Source organism: Bactrocera neohumeralis, chromosome 2 (genome assembly GCF_024586455.1).
Source record: "Bactrocera neohumeralis isolate Rockhampton chromosome 2, APGP_CSIRO_Bneo_wtdbg2-racon-allhic-juicebox.fasta_v2, whole genome shotgun sequence".
Lineage (NCBI taxonomy): Eukaryota > Metazoa > Arthropoda > Insecta > Diptera > Tephritidae > Bactrocera > Bactrocera neohumeralis.
Window position 1 is genome coordinate 19,866,310 of NC_065919.1, and position 18,860 is coordinate 19,885,169.

General features: G+C 36.6%; 1 long non-coding RNA gene across 1 annotated transcript in view; it reads left to right on the forward strand.

Moving 5' to 3' along the window:
• The first annotated feature begins 1,756 nt into the window (after positions 1-1,756).
• LOC126751755 (uncharacterized) overlaps positions 1,757-18,860 on the forward strand; it is a 47,976-nt gene continuing 30,872 nt past the window's right edge. Inside the window, exon 1 of the long non-coding RNA XR_007665919.1 lies at positions 1,757-2,030. This is a non-coding gene — a long non-coding RNA (uncharacterized LOC126751755). The remainder of the gene's footprint in view (positions 2,031-18,860) is intronic.

Sequence of the window (18,860 nt, forward strand, 5' to 3'; positions counted from 1 at the left end):
ATCAGAAGAGAGGCACGTTTGGGATCTTACACCTTCTAGTAAATAAAACCATTTCAGTTTTACTTGAGTTGACGGCTAAACCGCTTCTATTCGCTCAGTTGGTTACCACATTGAAGTACCCTTCTGTTAGCTCTTACACGTTATATAGGAATTTTCATTTTACCATAAGAACAACGTCGTCAGCGTAGGCTATCACCCGACATATCATTTCTCGAGTTCGTTAACTACTAAGATCCAAATCAGTGAGGAAAGTACCTCACCTTTCGAGGTTACCTTATGGACCTTCCGGGATATCTTTGCAATGCCGGACTCCGCCGCGACCGTTCTGTCGCAAAGAAGAACTCAAGAACTCATATATAAGTATGAGATGCTTGAGGTCCGATACCACCTTAAACTTGTCGAGGGTTTTAACTACCACCTCCGGTCGCACATTGTTGAAAGCCCTCTCTATGTCGAGAAGGGTGTCTACAGCGAATTATTTATCCATAAGTGCTCTCTCCAGCCATGCACTACATCGGGTAAAGCAGTGTTGACCGACCTGCCTTCGATATAGGCATGTTGGGTCTTTAACAGCTTACTCTTCAGTATTCTGTTTCTAATATACAGATCCATGAATCTCTCTAACGTTGAAAAAGGAAACGAGGCTTGAAATCCGTAGCACTGACGAGAAAGCTCTTTCGGACTTCGGTATAAACCCAACCTTATCCAGTCTCTAGGTCCTCGGCATATGGCCTAACTTAACGCAGTTCCCGTGAATGGGGGCCAGCTGCTTGACACCTTAATTGTGCGCGAATACGCGTAAGGTGACATTCATCCAAAAGGTCAAAGAAAAATATACAGCCTTCTTGAAGCTCCCCCAGTTGCATCTCATCAACGAAATGGTTCAACGGAAAGTGAGCACCCAGAAGTGGTTACAACGACTCCTTGCTGATCGCGGTCCAACCAAAATCTGTTTTCTCAGATACCCCAGTGAAGTGCGATTTTCGCTAGAATGCGTCTAAGGCGTCAGGACTCGTGGCAGCCTTACACGCTTCCGCAGAGGGCTCTCCGACAGGCTCTCTTACAGCGCCCAATCGTCCTAGAGCCACTTCTACGAGTCCTTTTCTCGTGTATTATAAACTAAAAAGTAAAAAAATGAGTCGGTGTTACGAGTTTTCGAGAGAAAAGTTCTCCGAAAGATTTATGGACCTTGGCTCCAAAGAATGAAAAGGAAGGACGACTAGCGCGCTGTTTTAAGGTCAGCTATAACCGCGTAAGCAGTGTCGACGCTAATAAAGAAGAAGATGAGAACAGAAACCAACTTGATTCGGAAACTCAGTGAAAAAGTCGAAAATGTGTATAAGAATCAGAATTTAGGTTTTTATATTATATTATATTGGAACTCAACAGTATCAGTAAATTTTCTGTGGAACTATGCACCAGAGCTATTTGTTGATATTCTAATCATCTAAAAAAAAACTTAAAAATATTCTCTATCCAGCATACCCTGTGTCTATTAAGGTATGTGTCTCTGCTAAAGCTCTCCGGGTTAAAAGCTTCGCCCCAACCGGATGCACGGTGTTTGCGTATGAAAAACAACGGAAATTACAAAGGCGGTGGCAATGCGCAGGTATTGTTTACAACAATCAAACGCACACATATACGCACGCATAATGAAATATAATTGAAAAAGGGGAAAAAACAAATGAAAGGTAAATACTAAAAGGGTGTTACTTTTTTACTTTTCACTAAAAGAAATTAGTCCATTTGCGGTATTCGCAGCGAACGAAAGCTGAACCGTCGTTCTTGTGTGTCTCGCGGCCGGTGACGGGAGTGAGTGACAAGCCAAGAAAAGTTAAGCAGAAAATTTTTAAAGCACCTTATGTGTCATGTTATATGACAATTGAAGAAAATATGTGAAAAAATATAAAGAAATTCAATGGAAATTTAATTTGAGTGGAGAAAAGTTGAAGCAAAGCAACTAAAAATACAGTGGCAATGTGCGTAAATTGGCGTGAATAATTGTCTGCAGCAAAAAATTGTTGTGGTAGGTAGGTAGGTACGCTTAATATAAATAGCTGCTTAAACAGCGTCTGTTTTGTACCGTAAGTAAGTCGGCGGGTTGGCGAGGAGCATAGCTTTCACACGTGTGTGTCTGCGCTTTGACACATTGTGCTTGCTTTTATATACTTTTTTCCCTCTTTCTGTACATTTTTATACCTTGAACAGGGTATATTAAGTTTGTCACGAAGTTTATAACACCCAGAAAGAAGCGTCGGCGACCCTATAAAGTATATATATAAATGATCAGTATGTTGAGCTGAGTCGATTTAGCCATGTCCGTCTGTCTGCCTGTCCGTCTATATATATATACGAACTAGTCCCTCAGTTCTTAAGATATCGTTTTGAAATTTTGCAAACGTCATTTTCTCTTGAAGAAGCTGCTCATTTGTCGGAACTGCCGATATCGGACCACTATAACATATAGCTGCCATATAAACTGAACGATCGGAATCTAGTGCTGGTATGGAAAACTTTCGCATTCGACGTGGTATCTTCACGAAACTTGGTGTGAGTTATTGTTCATAGAAATAATGTAATATCGGAAGAAATTGTTCAGATTGGCTCACTATAGCATATAGCTGCCATACAAACTGAACGATGGGAATCAAGTTCTTGTATGGAAAATTTTCACATTTTACAATGTATCTTCACAAAAGTTGGCACAGGTTATTTTCTAAGATAATAATGTAATCTCAGAAAAAATTGTTCAGATCGGTTAACCAAAGCATGTAGCTGCCATATAAACTGAACGATCGGAATCTAGTGCTGGTATGGAAAACTTTCGCATTCGACGTGGTATCTTCACGAAACTTGGTGTGAGTTATTGTTCATAGAAATAATGTAATATCGGAAGAAATTGTTCAGATCGGCTCACTATAGCATATAGCTGCCATACAAACTGAACGATGGGAATCAAGTTCTTGTATGGAAAATTTTCACATTTTACAATGTATCTTCACGAAACTTGGCACAGGTTATTTTCTAAGATAATAATGTAATCTCCGAAAAAATTGTTCAGATCGGATTACTATAGCGTATAGCTTCCATACAAACTGAACACATATTTACTAAAAGAAATGCATCTGTGAAGGGTACATTAGCTTCGGTGCAGCCGAAGTTAACGTTTTTCTTGTTTTGCTTTACTTTCACTTTCTGTATTATATTATTTGTTGTTGTTGCACAGCATTGCTTCCACTTTGCGCTGCTGCTTTTAATGCTTCCACTGTGTGTATTTGCTATTGTGACATTTTTGGTGCCAAGCTACGCTGAGCCAAGCCATCTGTACGACCGCAAGACTACATTGCGCCAATGGTAAGCACAGCGGGAGCTTGGCTAATTTGTATAATTCTTAGTCGGAATGTTGCGCTGTCATCAGCTTCTTGTTAGCATGTAAATGTATACATACAAATATATATATAGTATATACGTGAGTATAGGTGTATATGTATAAATATATTTAAATATTAGAGCGGGTTGACTTACAGGAAGCCAAAAAAAAAAAACGGAAAAATCACCCTTGTGGGTTTAGGGCTGATTATGAACAAGTTTGTTTAAGAGACTAACCGGTTTCGAGCCAGCAATTTTTAAGGTGAAGTTTTTTAGGGATTATAAAAATTTGTTTCAGTTTTTCAAATATCCGTTTGAAATATAATATGCAGGTGTTCTTTGATATTCTATTGATCATTGGTAAGGATCGGTCAGATCGTACGACTATAACTGTGCCCAAAAAATAAGGTGACATTGTATTTATTTTGAAAATTCTTTATTTATTCTTCCAAATCAATTTCATCTCCTTCAAAGTAGTCCCCTCCCGATGAAATGCACTTATGCCAACGGATTTTCCAATCTTCGAAACACTGGTTGTAGTCACTTTCCGGGATGGCCTTCAGTTCCGTCTTCGCTGCGGCTTGAATCTCCTCTATCGTATAAAAACGGTGTCCCCGGAGCGGTCTTTTGAGCTTGGTGAACAGCCAGAAGTCGCACGGCGCCAGATCAGGTGAATACGGTGGTTGCGGAACGATATGGTTTGAGTTTTTGGCGAAATGATCACGAATTACGAGGGCAGTATGGGATGGTGCATTATCGTGGTGTAAAAACCAAGAATTGTCTTTCCACAATTCCGGCCTTTTTAGGCGGATAGTGTTACGCAAACGACGCATAACGTTCAAATAATATTCCTTGTTGACTGTTTGACCGGTTGGAAGGAATTCATAATGCACAACACCACGATAATCGAAGAAAACAGTCAACATGACCTTGATTTTTGAGCGACTTTGGCGCGATTTTTTGGTCTCGGCTCTCTCTTTTGGCACGATATTCGCTCGATTGATCGGTTGTTTCGGGGTCGCAAGCATAGATCCAAGTCTCATCGCCAGTTATAATGCGTTTCATGACACCCTGGTAGTCGGAAAGCATCGTTTCACACACTTCAACGCGACGCCTTTTTTCCAAAAAATTCAATGTTTTCGGTACCAGTCGAGATTTGACGCGCTTGAGGCCCAAAAGATCCTTCAAAATGGTATTGGCTGAGCCTTTCGATATGCCAACTTCATCAGCAAGGTCTCTAATTGTTAATCGACGGTTTTTCAACACCAAATCTTTGATTTGTTGAACGTGAGCTTCGCCGGTTGAGGTTGATGGTCGCCCTGGACGCTCTTCGTCTTCGACACGTTCACGGCCGGCTTGGAACTCACTATACCACTTGTAAACATTTTTTTTAGACATAGCCTCATCACCAAAGGATTTCTGCACCATCCTCAACGTAACTGAAGCAGAAAATTGATTCCGTAAACAAAATTTAATGCAAATTCTTTGCTCAACAAATTTCGACATCGCAAAAAACGAAAAACTCACTTTTAGCAGCTCACAAAACGACACGTATCTCAAACACTAATGAATATTTTGACATTAAATTTGACATAAATGTGACTGACAGTACTACCAACCTAAAAAAAAATAATTCTCCAAATCCTTCGACGCGCGCAGTTTAAATTCAAATGTCCCCATATTTTTTGAGCACAGTATCACTTTCCATTTGCTCTAATGATTAAAATTCTTCAACTGATTGCTATTTTATCAATGCACACAACCGAATTTAAAGCTTGGACAACAACCAGCAGAGTTTAACAGAGCCAAAAACCCACAGAATTGCATTCCAGTTTCAACGCAATCAGAATTCGATTCAGAATAATTGTAATAAAATACATTTTTATATTGTTTGGTGAATCTATTGGCGCATTAGTCGAACAAATACCCGTTAATTGATCCATTAACTCCTGTGCGAAAAGACTATTAGGCAAATTTGTTCAAAAGAACATTTGCTGCATACACGATTTTATATAATTAAGTAAGGAAGGGCTAAGTGTAACCGAGCATATTATACTCTTGCAAATTCTAAAAATCGACATCCGAGAAATTCCTTTAGAAAAAAATGGCAGTTGGGGGTAGTATAACCCGATTTTATATAATTTTACCAGTAAGACATACTATTAACATGCCACATACCAAAAAATTTTCCTTGTTTTTCATTAAGGCTCCTCACATATCATCAATCATATGGATTAAAGTCAGTCAGATGTTCGAAAATTCTGATATTAGTGATATAGGGGCTAGGTTAAGTTTTATCCCGATTTTATCCATTTTCGGCATAAAGACACTGTTATGAGTAAAATATGTATGTTCTCATCTCGCTCTTAATTTACATAACTCACTTATTGGCCGATATATGTGGTCTATAGTTACACCGTAGTTCAAAAATCTTTATATTAGGTATATGGGGGCTCTAGAAAGTATTGACCGGATTCAACCCATTTTTGACATACAGGCATACCATTGTCAGACAATGATTATCCCTTAATTTCAATTATATATCTCATACAATGACCGATATTTTCGATCAACAGTCAACCATAGGTACTCGGATCCACATTTTCGGAATTTGAGGGCTTGAGCAGGTTTTGTTTTGGTTGGATTTCAATCCGTCTCTTTATTTCGAGCATTTATATATATATACATATATATAATCCTATCTACCATTACGTGAATAAAACTATTTTACTTTGTAGGGACAACATGCAACATGCAAGAGCATAAAAATCAATCCGCTCTAATATATATATATATAGTATATTGTATATATAAGCTATAATAATAGCGGAGCTTTAGTAAGTACCAACATATTCATGACGAAACCTAATAGTGAGCTCTAAGTGTGCCTCAGGGAGGGATTTGATGCTTTGAAATCAAGTCAAATGGAAAAAGGTGCTGATTGCTCCACTGTAAATGGCGGTCAGTGCGTGTCTGAAGTTTATTGCGTTCGAAGTACGATCAGTGTACTGTTCGATTTAGACGACGTAATCAGGGAAAGTCCTGCGATTTCTAAGATGCAGCTCCGCTTCAACCGACTGATTGCAGGTGTGGTTTATGTGAAAAAATCTCAATAAAAACTGTTTGAAAATGAGTTCATTATGTTCCTTGGCTGGAAGCATGTGGGCCTCACTATGCAAATGTTCAACCGCAGACACCATGAGGCATTCTGTAATCGTTCGGAGTGCAGTATTTTGACACGTCTGAAGCTTCTACGTCTGCGTGTCACTACATTCAGGTGACCATATCGGTGCAGTTATGACCAGCCAGCCGATTGCGCTGTATATTAACAACAATGTGTTTTTGTCCTTTCCCCATGCGCTGCCAGCTAGCGCCTTGAAGATTTTGTTCCGGCTCTGTATCTTGACAGTTATCGCGGTCGTATGCAGAGTGAAGGAGCACAGACAGAATTTTAACGCTATCAACCATGATTTTTAGAATTAGTTTATACTCCTTCGTCCAGTTAATAAATATGGTCGTGGATTTATTGGGAAATAGTTTCAAGCTCCTTGTTGAGAATAAGCGATATAGGTGGAAGAGATAGATACTTTTGAATATATGGCATCGATTTCATCGCCGGTCGTCAATGTCGTAAAATCATATGCGTATGAGCTGTCGGAAATTCCCTAAATATATAATTTAAACAGGCACCACGCTATGGACCCCCTGTTTAATTTTTCTTCCCATTGAGTTTTATTTTCGAAATAGTATGGATGACATACGTCAGTGATACTAATCGATCTCGGTGAGTTAGTTGCTCAGTTTGGAGTTATTGTATAAGCAGAGCACGCAAAAATATATCTTTCTTTGAGAAAAGTTGTGTGAATGGTGGTGTGGAATCCGGCTGCGATTTTCTCTACAGTAAGCCGTTCGCACACTAGATTTAATAAGTTCCAAATATGTTTTTCAATTTTTCCTAGAACTTTTGAGGAAATGAGGAAAAATTTCTAAGGTCTTAATCGACTTGTGGATAGTTCCCTGGAATAGTTATTCCATTCCCTGAATAGAAAAAAGTTTCCGGTATACAAACCTGATAAATATACTGGTTCAGCGGCGACTACTAAACCTAATTGGCGTTATTTTTGAAAAACATCGTTAAAAATGTAAGATAGTGAAAAGAAAATAGTTAACATAATCTGAAATCAATTTTCGAAAACCATTTCCATATAGTTTTTGATGTTTCTGATAACTTGAAAAAAAAAAAAAATAAATTTCCTCAAGGTTGTTGTTGTTGTTGTAGCGGAAGAGTTCTACCGAGTAGACAGTCTTCGGCCGGATAATCTCCTAATTTCTATTCAAAAGGTAACTGACAAGTAGGTTATATCCCCGGTACATACATATTTGAATATTACTCATTATAGCACTTGTAATTAATATTATTTATTTATATTTGTTATATTCAGCAAGCAATTTGAATTATATTTTCTATCAACGTGACTCTTAGATTTCTGCAAACACAAATGTCACTCATACGCACCGGTAAACAGTTTCACCACAAACACTGAAAGTTCATCTATAATTTCAATGCGAGGTTGTAGGCAAGTGAGAATGAGTTTGTTTCAGAAGTTATTGAACGAGCTATGCGAACAAAAGCAATAATCAAGATATCGAGGACAGTGACAGTGCCAGCGAACCAAAGCCAACGATGCCTTGCACACATATGTATGTATGTTTGCACTCGTATAAGTGCGAATATTGCACAGGAATAGCTAACGAACGTCATGCTAACTCGGTAACTGTGTACATATGTGCACGCCGAGTACAATCAAAAACAATATGCGCCAAACAACAATGCAAACTCATAAAAAATAATAACAACAAAATGTGTTTCAGTGAATGAAAATGGAAATGGAAAAAATTTAATATGAGTACTTTTGAATGGGAACGTGTGCACCCATTATGACACAAACGTACATATATATACTTAAATGCATACATATATATGTTATATAGGATTGGTAACCTTAGCATGATTCGTGCCATAACAGTAATAATGGTCGAGTATTGTTGTAAAAATGTATTAAAGCACGCGCCCTCACAAATTAATGCACTTAGCGTGAGAACAAATTATTGTGTGCATATAAAATACACATATATATGTACATATATATTTATATAATAGCTTATATAGTAGCTGACAGTGGAAAGTGTAGACTTCAGGCTTATATTTGCAATGTGTTTCGAAAGAGCAGAAAGCGCTATGTGAGTTTGTAGTGAGGGTGAAAGGATCGCGAGTTATTATTCTAACTGCGTTAGCAACAAATCGAAGAAAAATATTCTCGAACTCAATCTTGTTAATATTTTATAGGTAATAAGTTTATTCAATATTTACTAAGCATCACTTTAAACAACTTTAGTTGAGGTTTTACTATAAAGCGCCTTATCACGAGCCTACTGAAGCTGAAAGTAGCTTTTTCCGAAAGTAATATTCCGTAGTAGAGATCACGTCATTACTGTTGACCAGAATTCATTCATTAAGAATACTATTTGGTAGCTTTGAGGCTACTACATGAAACAATTTGCCGTAAGAATCTGGAACTATTGACTGACAATTAGTAGTTTTTGACAGCGTAGACAATACAAAGTATACTTCAACCAGGTTGGCACTGGATTAGAGGCCAAGGCTTAAACAAAAAATGTCCAACCAATCTTAGTTCTCAAGTTTAATTCATTTCAAAGTTCTCTTCCCTTTTTACTTAAGAAAAACATAGAAACTTCAAATTGAATGGGGAATGTTTATTATCATTCTAAAGAACATTTTGTCGCATATATTTTTTGAAGATTATCACTTACAACTGTTGGCCACGTTTCAGATGGTTCAACCAGAATTTCGATTGGTAACTGCTGTACTGGTAACTGGCGAATGACACGCATGACGTTTTGCTCCAAGACCTGAATGGAACCGCAATTGTCTGCACAGACTTTAGATTTTATATATCCGCACAGGAAAAAGTTTAACGGTGTGATATCACACGATCTTTGCGGCCAATCAACTGGCCAGAAACGTGAAATTATCTTCTCACCGAAGTGTTTTCTCAATAATTCCATTGAAATATGAGAAGTGTGAGAAGTGATGCCGTCTTTATGAAAGCAAATGTCGCCGAGATCACGAGATTCAATTTCAAGCATTAAATAGTCGGTTATCATGGCGCTATAGCGGTCGTCATTAACGGTTACGTTCTCGACGGCATCATTTTTGAAGAAACATGGACCGATGCTTTCACCAACAAACCACACCAAACCATTGTTTTTTCTGGATGAAATGGCAGCTCTTGAATCTCTTCAGGTTGCTATTCGTCTCAAATAGAAGAAAAGGAATTATTTTTCCAAACGACTCATTCTTCTGAGTCTAAGACTCTGTATAGCTTAACAGAATTTGCTTGCTGTTTCTAATTCATCCTTGGACGTCTCGCTGTACGGCTTAATTTCGTACTATCGGTGGTTTTGCATCTATCTCTGAGGCAGCTGTCACCAGAAGCGTTTCTTACTTTGCGCTAAATTGTTAAGCGTTAAAAACTGGTCAAAACGACCTTTTTTTATTCCATTTTATGAGAATTATATTTAATTATTATTGTTGGTTTTTAGAAGACCTCCGTTAATGCTATGGCATGTGAATCTCTTTTATATGTGTGATCATTTCTAGTTATGTAGCCCCTGACCTTTGTCACCTTGTTAGATACTTTTCATTAAGTTAACATTCGAAAAAATACTAAGAATTTAAAGGTCAGAACTTATGTTGACTGAAATTTATTTCCCTTTCAAATTAAGATTGCATTGCTTTGAAATCTGCTTGGGCGAGAACTTTAGTCGAATCAACCTTAAATCACATAATTTCAGAACGACAAGTGACAAAATCACAGCGGTTCCATTCCAACTGTGTTTCATACACTGCGCTTCTACTAAAATATCCTATCTCTTTCATAAGTTTTAGCTTAAAATCTAGTTATCATTGTATTGTACTGGCGGCTTTGTGCTCAACCTTACAGCACTTAATAATTTTTTAATTAAAGTATGTAAATTTATTCATGATTATTCTGTTTTAAGCAATTCTAAAACCAAAACAATAAAATAAGTTCGCACAGTGTCTAAGTGCGCGAGAATTCGAAACATTTGATGACTTCAGAGTCACCCGCCGACAGTCACGTACTAAATAAACAGTATAGGCATGCAAATACGCATACACACGCTTTCCCACACTCATAAAAGTTCATAGCCGCTGCCACATTCGCATGTGCTGAGCGCAAAGTGTCTGAGCGTGCACGCAGCAGCGGCAGCGTATTTTGCGCATTTGCGTAATAATCATAATAATTGTATTGCCAGCTGTTGTCGCGGAAAGTTCACGGTCTCCACAGAGTGGGGCAAATGCTTATGCTGTCTACATTTGTATGATTTGTATGTATGTATGTGAATGCTCATGCTTATTTGCATGTTTGTGGGGGTGTTCGGCAAATAACTTATCCCATTCTTTAAAGCACATTTTCAACTGTGTTCCTTTGTTGTTGCTAAAGCAATGAAACTAGCAGAAGAAAAGTCATTAAACTGTTTTGTTTATTTTCTTTTCATTTTGGCCAACATTTTGCGCCACTAATAATCGTGCACTCAAATTCTTACATTTTTCTTCGTTATTTAGTTGAGTGCCTCGCTTATATTTTATGGGTCTTATTAATAAATGGCATAGCCATCAGCGACAGTTGTGACAAGGTTTAGCAGTATTTGCCATTATTATGTAGGCTTTTCCTGCCGCACTCGATATCCAAATCGATAACCACAAATGAGCCTAACACCTTTGCCATATAAAATGCGGCAGATACTTTACTAATATTCTTTGCACAAGAAATCGATTTGAGAGCATCCACCAGCTTCTTCAACTAAGTTTTATGGTACTTATTGCTGATGTAACTTTGATTTTGCGGTATTTGCACCATGATGATATAAAAGTGATGTGCATTAACATTAACATTAAGATGAGAGTAATATGTGAGTGCATGTTAACCAAATATTTCGCCAATAACTAGAGATATATCAACAATAAAATTATCTAGGAGTGAAAGTTAAAGTTGTCGGATGTTATTATTACATTAACATTAACATTAACATTAACATTAACATTAACATTAACATTAACATTAACATTAACAATAACATTAACATTAACATTAACATTAACATTAACATTAACATTAACATTAACATTAACATTAACATTAACATTAACATTAACATTAACATTAACATTAACATTAACATTAACATTAACATTAACATTAACATTAACATTAACATTAACATTAACATTAACATTAACATTAACATTAACATTAACATTAACATTAACATTAACATTAACATTAACATTAACATTAACATTAACATTAACATTAACATTAACATTAACATTAACATTTACATTAACATTAACATTAACATTAACATTAACATTAACATTAACATTAACATTAACATTAACATTAACATTAACATTAACATTAACATTAACATTAACATTAACATTAACATTAACATTAACATTAACATTAACATTAACATTAACATTAACATTAACGTGCGGCAATCTAATCTTTATGTAATTTTTTGTTGATATATACATACATATGTACATACATAGTATCTATTTATTGGCAAACTATATCGTTAACAAGCTAACACATATGACCCTCTTTCTAATGGCACTCATATGTTCATCATACGCCACCGCTCAACCTGCCATATGCGTATATTAGACAATAGTCGTGTGTGTGTATTCTTGCATATTGACATGCCTGCTTTGAGATCTCGTTAAGTTCACTTTAGCCCACTTCTCAACAACAATTGATGTTGACTAATTTGTTTGTGCATTAGCGCTGGCTTTTAGAGTGCGCTCTTGTTTGACACTTACGCTGTGATTGCTACTTTCGAAGGTGATAGATTGGATTATTTGCACATATAACGCTAAGACCTTTTGATGGTGATTTTGGAATACTATTTCGTTAGCAGCTTTACTTGCAGAAAAAAATGGTCTCTGGTGTGCTTAAATCTCAAAAATTTATTCCACTAAAACTCTTAAAATCGAAAATAAAATTTTGTTTAATAAAAAGTTAAACTTCTACATATGGAAAAAATATATATGCCAGCTTATTTTCTTTACTTACTAAATGCATGTTGCATGAATTCATTCAAAATTGATTTTAAATGCCATAAAATTCAACTGTATTTGCATATTTAAGTTTAATTCACAATTTTGTATTTGACGTACTCTTAAAAATTCCTGTTGACTAAGTTTAAGCCAGACGAAGTCAGCAAATGCAATGCAACAATGGCTGAGAACAGCACTCATGCATACATATTTATTCAGTTTTTGCAATTTTCTTGAAATTTCCACTCGTCGGCATGAAAACTTAAATTAAATATTCGAAACGTGTCGACTCTTTATAGACTAAACGAAGTTTCTTTGGCTTCAGCATGTTGATTGTGCACACAAAGTGGATAAATTGTAAATGCTTTTATGGAAATTGAGTTTGAAATGAAGTTAGCGTAACGGTATAATATACATTTTGAGGACTGCGGTAAACTTTGTAAATAAAATAGGTAACGGGGTACTTTAATGGCGAAGCTTTTCTTGTTGTCGGCCAATATCAAATCTTTATTGCACACAGCGAAGAGGAAGAATTTAAACATAATACAAGCGTTGATTATTAAGAAATTAAATATTTATTTTTATAGAGTATACGCTTCAGTTGTGGGCTCAGTGGACCCTTACTTAACTTGTATGACTTTCTATTATATAAATATATAGGGTGTTTATTGTTTTGAAGTATTAATTTTTTCAATCTTCTCATGAAATTTCCTTGGAAATACCATAAAAAAATTTCCTGAAAATTTGAGCCCTTAATATTAACATTAAGAACTGGAGCAAGGCATGTACAAATTTTCCATAGAAAATACACTACAATCGTGATTTTTTATCTTTAAATTCCTACATATCAGAGGCATTTTATGGCATCGCTTTGACTTTAGACGCATATTTCTCAGAATTGTTCACTCTACAAAAGTGCCCAGTGCAACAAAGTCGTAACTCACACCGGCGAGGTAGCTCGGGGCTCTAAACCTGATTTTCCATGAAATTCACATTTCTTTGTATTTATCTCGTAAATGACAAGAGCTACAGAAAAACTGTTCATGACAAATTTGTAGGAAATTTTATTTGCTACAATAAAGGTCCGAGGTCAAAATCGCTATCATTAATACTTCTCGAAATATTCAGCTTTTTAAATAAGGCTGTATGGATTTTTTTTTTTACATACCCTCTATGAAAAGATGCTAGTGCTTTAAGGGGCTATACCAGTCTGCGATTCTAGTGAATTTTTAAAAAAAAAAGTACTAGATTGAATGTTTCGACGTTCTATGGACGTAATAAAGTATATTTTTAGCTATATTAAATTTTTTTTTTACGAAAATATTGAAAAATAACGGAGTGTGCTGTCTGCGGAAGTGCCGAAAAAAAAGTGCCTCAACTGCTGGCATGATTCCGGTCGAATGAGTAGCTGAAACAAAAAAATTCAAAATTTTTTTTAACTTGAATAAAAATTGAATAAAATTCGTTTTTTTACGAAAAAAATGGTCGTTTTTTTAATGCCAAATTGACAATTTTGAACCAATCAAAACGATCGTAGTCCATTGTATAGCAAATGTATTCAACTATACCCAGTTTTAATTTGAAGCCGATCGGTCAATTTCTCGTTTTTGTGTGTTTTGTTTGATAAGAAAAAAAAAGATTTTTGTTTTATATTTAATCCTACGGGACCAACCAAACTTATATTTTTGCCTCCAATATTCTATATGTTCGATATTTATTTATATTAATAAAAAAGACTGTTATAAATTTATTTTATTGAATTATTTATATTAATTTTTACGAGATCCTCAATCGTCATCAATGCCCAGCAAACGAAAAAAAGACAGTAAGAAGTTCAGACTTGCTTGTCTATCAACCAAAAAACTCATCGCACCCTTACGTGCATATATATATGTATATATATAGCTACATATATATTTGTATATATACACATAAATGTATTTATATAAATCCATGTAATACATTACTCTAGTATAGCTAGTCGTCTGAATGCCTCATCAACACCCAATAGAATTAGGCTGCCAGAATAGATGTATTCAAATGCCTACATTAACGCAGCAATGCTCAATTCAATCAAGCAATCAATTCAATACGCATTGCCATGCTGACGCACATGAGTGCTTACAACCATATATATAGAGCATGTTTGTCGATTATCACATGCATTCGGGGCCGCAAATAACTTCTTGCGAAGGCACAGAAAATGTGAGTGCTTTCAACTCAAACGACTGTCACAATGAATCATTTCAAGCCAAATCAATATCCTTCGCCCACCTGTGGAATCCACAAGCAGCTAAGCCAAACATACATGTAATGTGTGCCTAATACATGTATATACATGTACATATAGATATATACATATGTGGCGGCTGAAATTCAACTGTATAAGCGTGTGTGTGCGGACACTTCCTGCCTCGAATATTAGGCAAAGCGACTTAGCGTCAACACTTGCGTATTAAGTACCACTACCCAGTGCATATGTGTGCTTGAGTATGTGTGTGTGTGTGGGTGTAAGTTTGAGTACATTCTCTTCATTATTTATGGACTGCACAAAGTGCTGCCTCTTGTCAGCTGCCACTTGCCCCGAGGGGACGCTATGATTGGTTTTGTGTGCCAATTCAATTTGCCATTAATTTCAAAACCTTTTTGTCCTTACTTCGCACGGCAACACATACACATATGTATGTATATACACGATTATATACACATGCATGAGAATGCTACAAATTTATATGCGCGCTGTGGTTTTATTGTTGTTGGCGCAAATATTTCGATGGCTTTTGATTTCCCAGCGGATTGCTGGTTGGATTTTTACGTGTAATTGCACAAATATACATATGTGTGTGTATGAATGATATACGTATGTGTGTGTAGTGAAGAAGTTCAATTGCGGTTTTCCGATATGCGGGAAATTAACTACCTGTGAGCTGCTCATTTGCTTACAAATCTACATAGTTTGGAAAATTTTGCATCTACATATTTACATTAGAGCGGCTCGATTTTTTTGCTATAAAGGTGAAGCTTAAAATCTGAATTATCATTTGTATGGAAGATATATGATCTGATCGATTCGTTCGGATATCTTAAAAATGAATGTTCTTTTGAATGATGATACACATTCCCCATTGATCTGAAGTTTCTGAGTTTTTTCTTTGATTTAAAATAGGGAACCTCGAAGTGGATCACCCTTTACATTATACAGGGTTTCAATGAGTATTCGCAGTTTCTCAATTTAGTGTTTTTTTTATATTTCAAGGGTTCTGCTTAAAACTTATCGAGAACAATTTTAATTTCAGATTGCGATGTAGATCAATTAGTCTACAGCTAAAAGACCGACCAAAAGATCATTCAAGCAGTTTCTCGTTCAAAAACAACAACACAGGCACAGAGAGGTACTGGAAGATAAACAAAAAGAGAGAGAGAGAGAGAAAGAGAGAGAGAGAGAGAGAGAGAGAGAGAGAGAGAGATAGGGATAAGGAGAGATAAACAAAGAGAGAGAGAGAGAGAGAGTGAGAGAGATAGGGATAAGGAGAGAGAATCTGCTTGTGATTGGGATTTTATGTTTTTTTTTTGTATCCTACTGTGACTCTTTAAGTTTCTTGCTTAAAACAGGCATGCGCTTCTTTTATACCTTGAACAGAGTATATTAAGTTTGCCACAAAGTTTGCAAGCTTTCATGGATGCTAAATATAGGAGAGATAGTAAGAAAGTCAACGGTTGCCTTATATAGCTGTAAGGAAAAGGAGGGGTCTCTGACCAAATGTGGTGTTTTGACTCCACGAAACCATAGTCAAGCCAATAATATTCCATGCTGTATACATCTGATTGAAGCTGCTCTAATAAACTACACTTGCCAAGAAGTTTACTGTGTCCAAAGAACGACTCTTATCAGCATCTCCTGTTCACTACGGACTACTCTAAAAATTGCGCTTAGTTTTAAACATAATCTTGAATATTGTCGGCTGTTATATGGCTGCGATTGTATTTTTAGTTTCAGGGAAGCTAAGTACATATATGAAGGCGTACGAACATAGACACCGTGATGTTCTCTCCTCCTTTAACTGCATTCCTGAAAACTTGGTTCACTGCATCGCAGAGGCTACTCATTGCAGTTTTTTTCAGATCAGATACCGACGAGTGTTATGTGGACGGCCAGAAGTCACTGGAGAAGAGTGAGCAGTGAGCTTTTATCATGGAAAAAGGAGATTTCTCTAAGGAACACTCCGTAAATCTTAGTTTTAGGCTGCCGGATCACTGAAAAGTTTTTCCGACAGTAGTGGCTGTTATAAAGTTCGCGGTAGACGCATTGCTACGAACTGTGGCCTGACTCAGGAAACTCGCAACTGTGTGCTTAAAGCAGGTTAAGGCGTGGTTGTCCCTGGCAGAAATAGCATCAGGATACTTCATCATAAAATTCGTTTGGATGCCTGGTCACAGCGGAATCGCAACTTCAAAGCCGATGAGCTAGGCAGGGAGGGCACACTTGCCCTGCTGACATCGGAATGGAACCGAATTGGATCTCCATTGGCATCTTGCGTTCCAGCACTAGATCAATGGACCTCGAGCCAGATTTTTTCCTTCTAGTTTAGAGTAGAACGGAAGAGAACGGTGGCGCCATCTACATGTCGACTGTTGCGTTAGAATCTGCTATCTTTATCGATTGTCCGGTGAGAATTTCATGACATTTCATGGATTGGAAGTGAAGTTATTGCGTTTTAAGTGTCAGTATGTTTGTGTTATCGGTGAGAAAATGAGCTTCGAACAAAGAGCCAACATTAAATTTTGTTTAAAAATTGGTAAAACTTTTACTGAAACGTTTCAATTGATGAAACAAGTTTATGGCGATGATTGCCTATCCCGTAGCAGGGTGCACGAGTGGTTTCAAAGTTTGGTCGTGAGGACATAAATGACGATTAACATGTGGGCCAATCAAAATCCGTGATCACCGGAAATTTCATCGAAACTGTGCGTGAATTCATAAAAAATCAGCCGAAATCATCATTGAAATTCATGGAAATGAAATTGAACATCTCCAAAACATCGATTTATCGCATTTTGACCGAACATTTGGGCTTACGAAAGGTGTGTGCACGGTTTGTTCCGCACAAATTGACTAAGGACCAAAAATTGCTCAGAATCCAATATTCGAAGGGCGATTATTTGACCAAAAATCACATTTTAACCATTAAACACTCCCCGTATTCACCTGATATGGCACCGTGCGACTTCTTCCTTTTCGGAAAAATACATTTGCCCATGAAAGGAAAGCGTTATGCAGACGTAGAGGCCTTTCAAAATGCTTGCACTGACATACTGGCGGACATACTGGCGGACATACCGGTCAACGAGCTAAAACACTTGTTCGAGATGCTTTTGGACCGGCATACTGGCGGCCATACCGGCCAAAGAGCTAAAACACTCGTTCGACATGCTTTTGGACCGTGGAAAAAGCTGTATTGAAGCAGAAGAAGACTATTTTGAATAAAATAAATCGATTTTGCACCAATTGTTCTGGTTTTTTATAAGTCCTGTTTACTTTGGAAAGCACCTTTTATAGCTGCCATACAAACTGACCGGTCAAAATCAAGTTCTTTAAGGAATTTTTGGTATTTGTAAATTGTATTACAGTTTCGGTGCAACCGAAGTTAACATCTTATTTTTATTTTAATATGTTTTTCAAAATACATACTACATAAGAAACACTACTCACCTGCTGAAGTTGTATTGTTTTTATAGAGGGTAATCCATCGAGTTTATTTTTTAATCAATGCCTGGATTGATTTATTTTTACAAAAGTTAAGAATAACTTTATAGTTTCCAACAAAAACAAGTATTTCAGCTCCTAGTTTAAAAAATGATATTCAAGCATTTAAACCCACTGAGAAGCCAAAAGCATTATTCAGACAGTTTACAAAGCTTGCTTCAGAGTTAACATACCAAGCCTCAATAAATAAAAGGGAGATAGTTTCCGCTGCAAACCAAATACAAATCTGCACATTAGACGTAACAATCTTGCGCTTTCAATAAACAGTAGAGAAAGGCAAAAATCGTGCTCATTTTATACCCTATACAGAGACACAGGCATGCAGCTCTTAAGTGACCGCGTGGCCTAAATGGTGAAAACGAAGCAAAAGCGAAATCAAAACAATTACCTACAACCGAAAGTAGCCCATTATTTGCTTTTAAATGAAGCCAGATAGCAGAGCACATAGCAAAATTAAAAATGAAAACGAAGAAAAAAAGAGAAAGAAAAACAGAAAATGGAACTTAATAAGTAAAAATTTGTTTAGCTTGCGACTTGCAGCGATTTAATTAACTT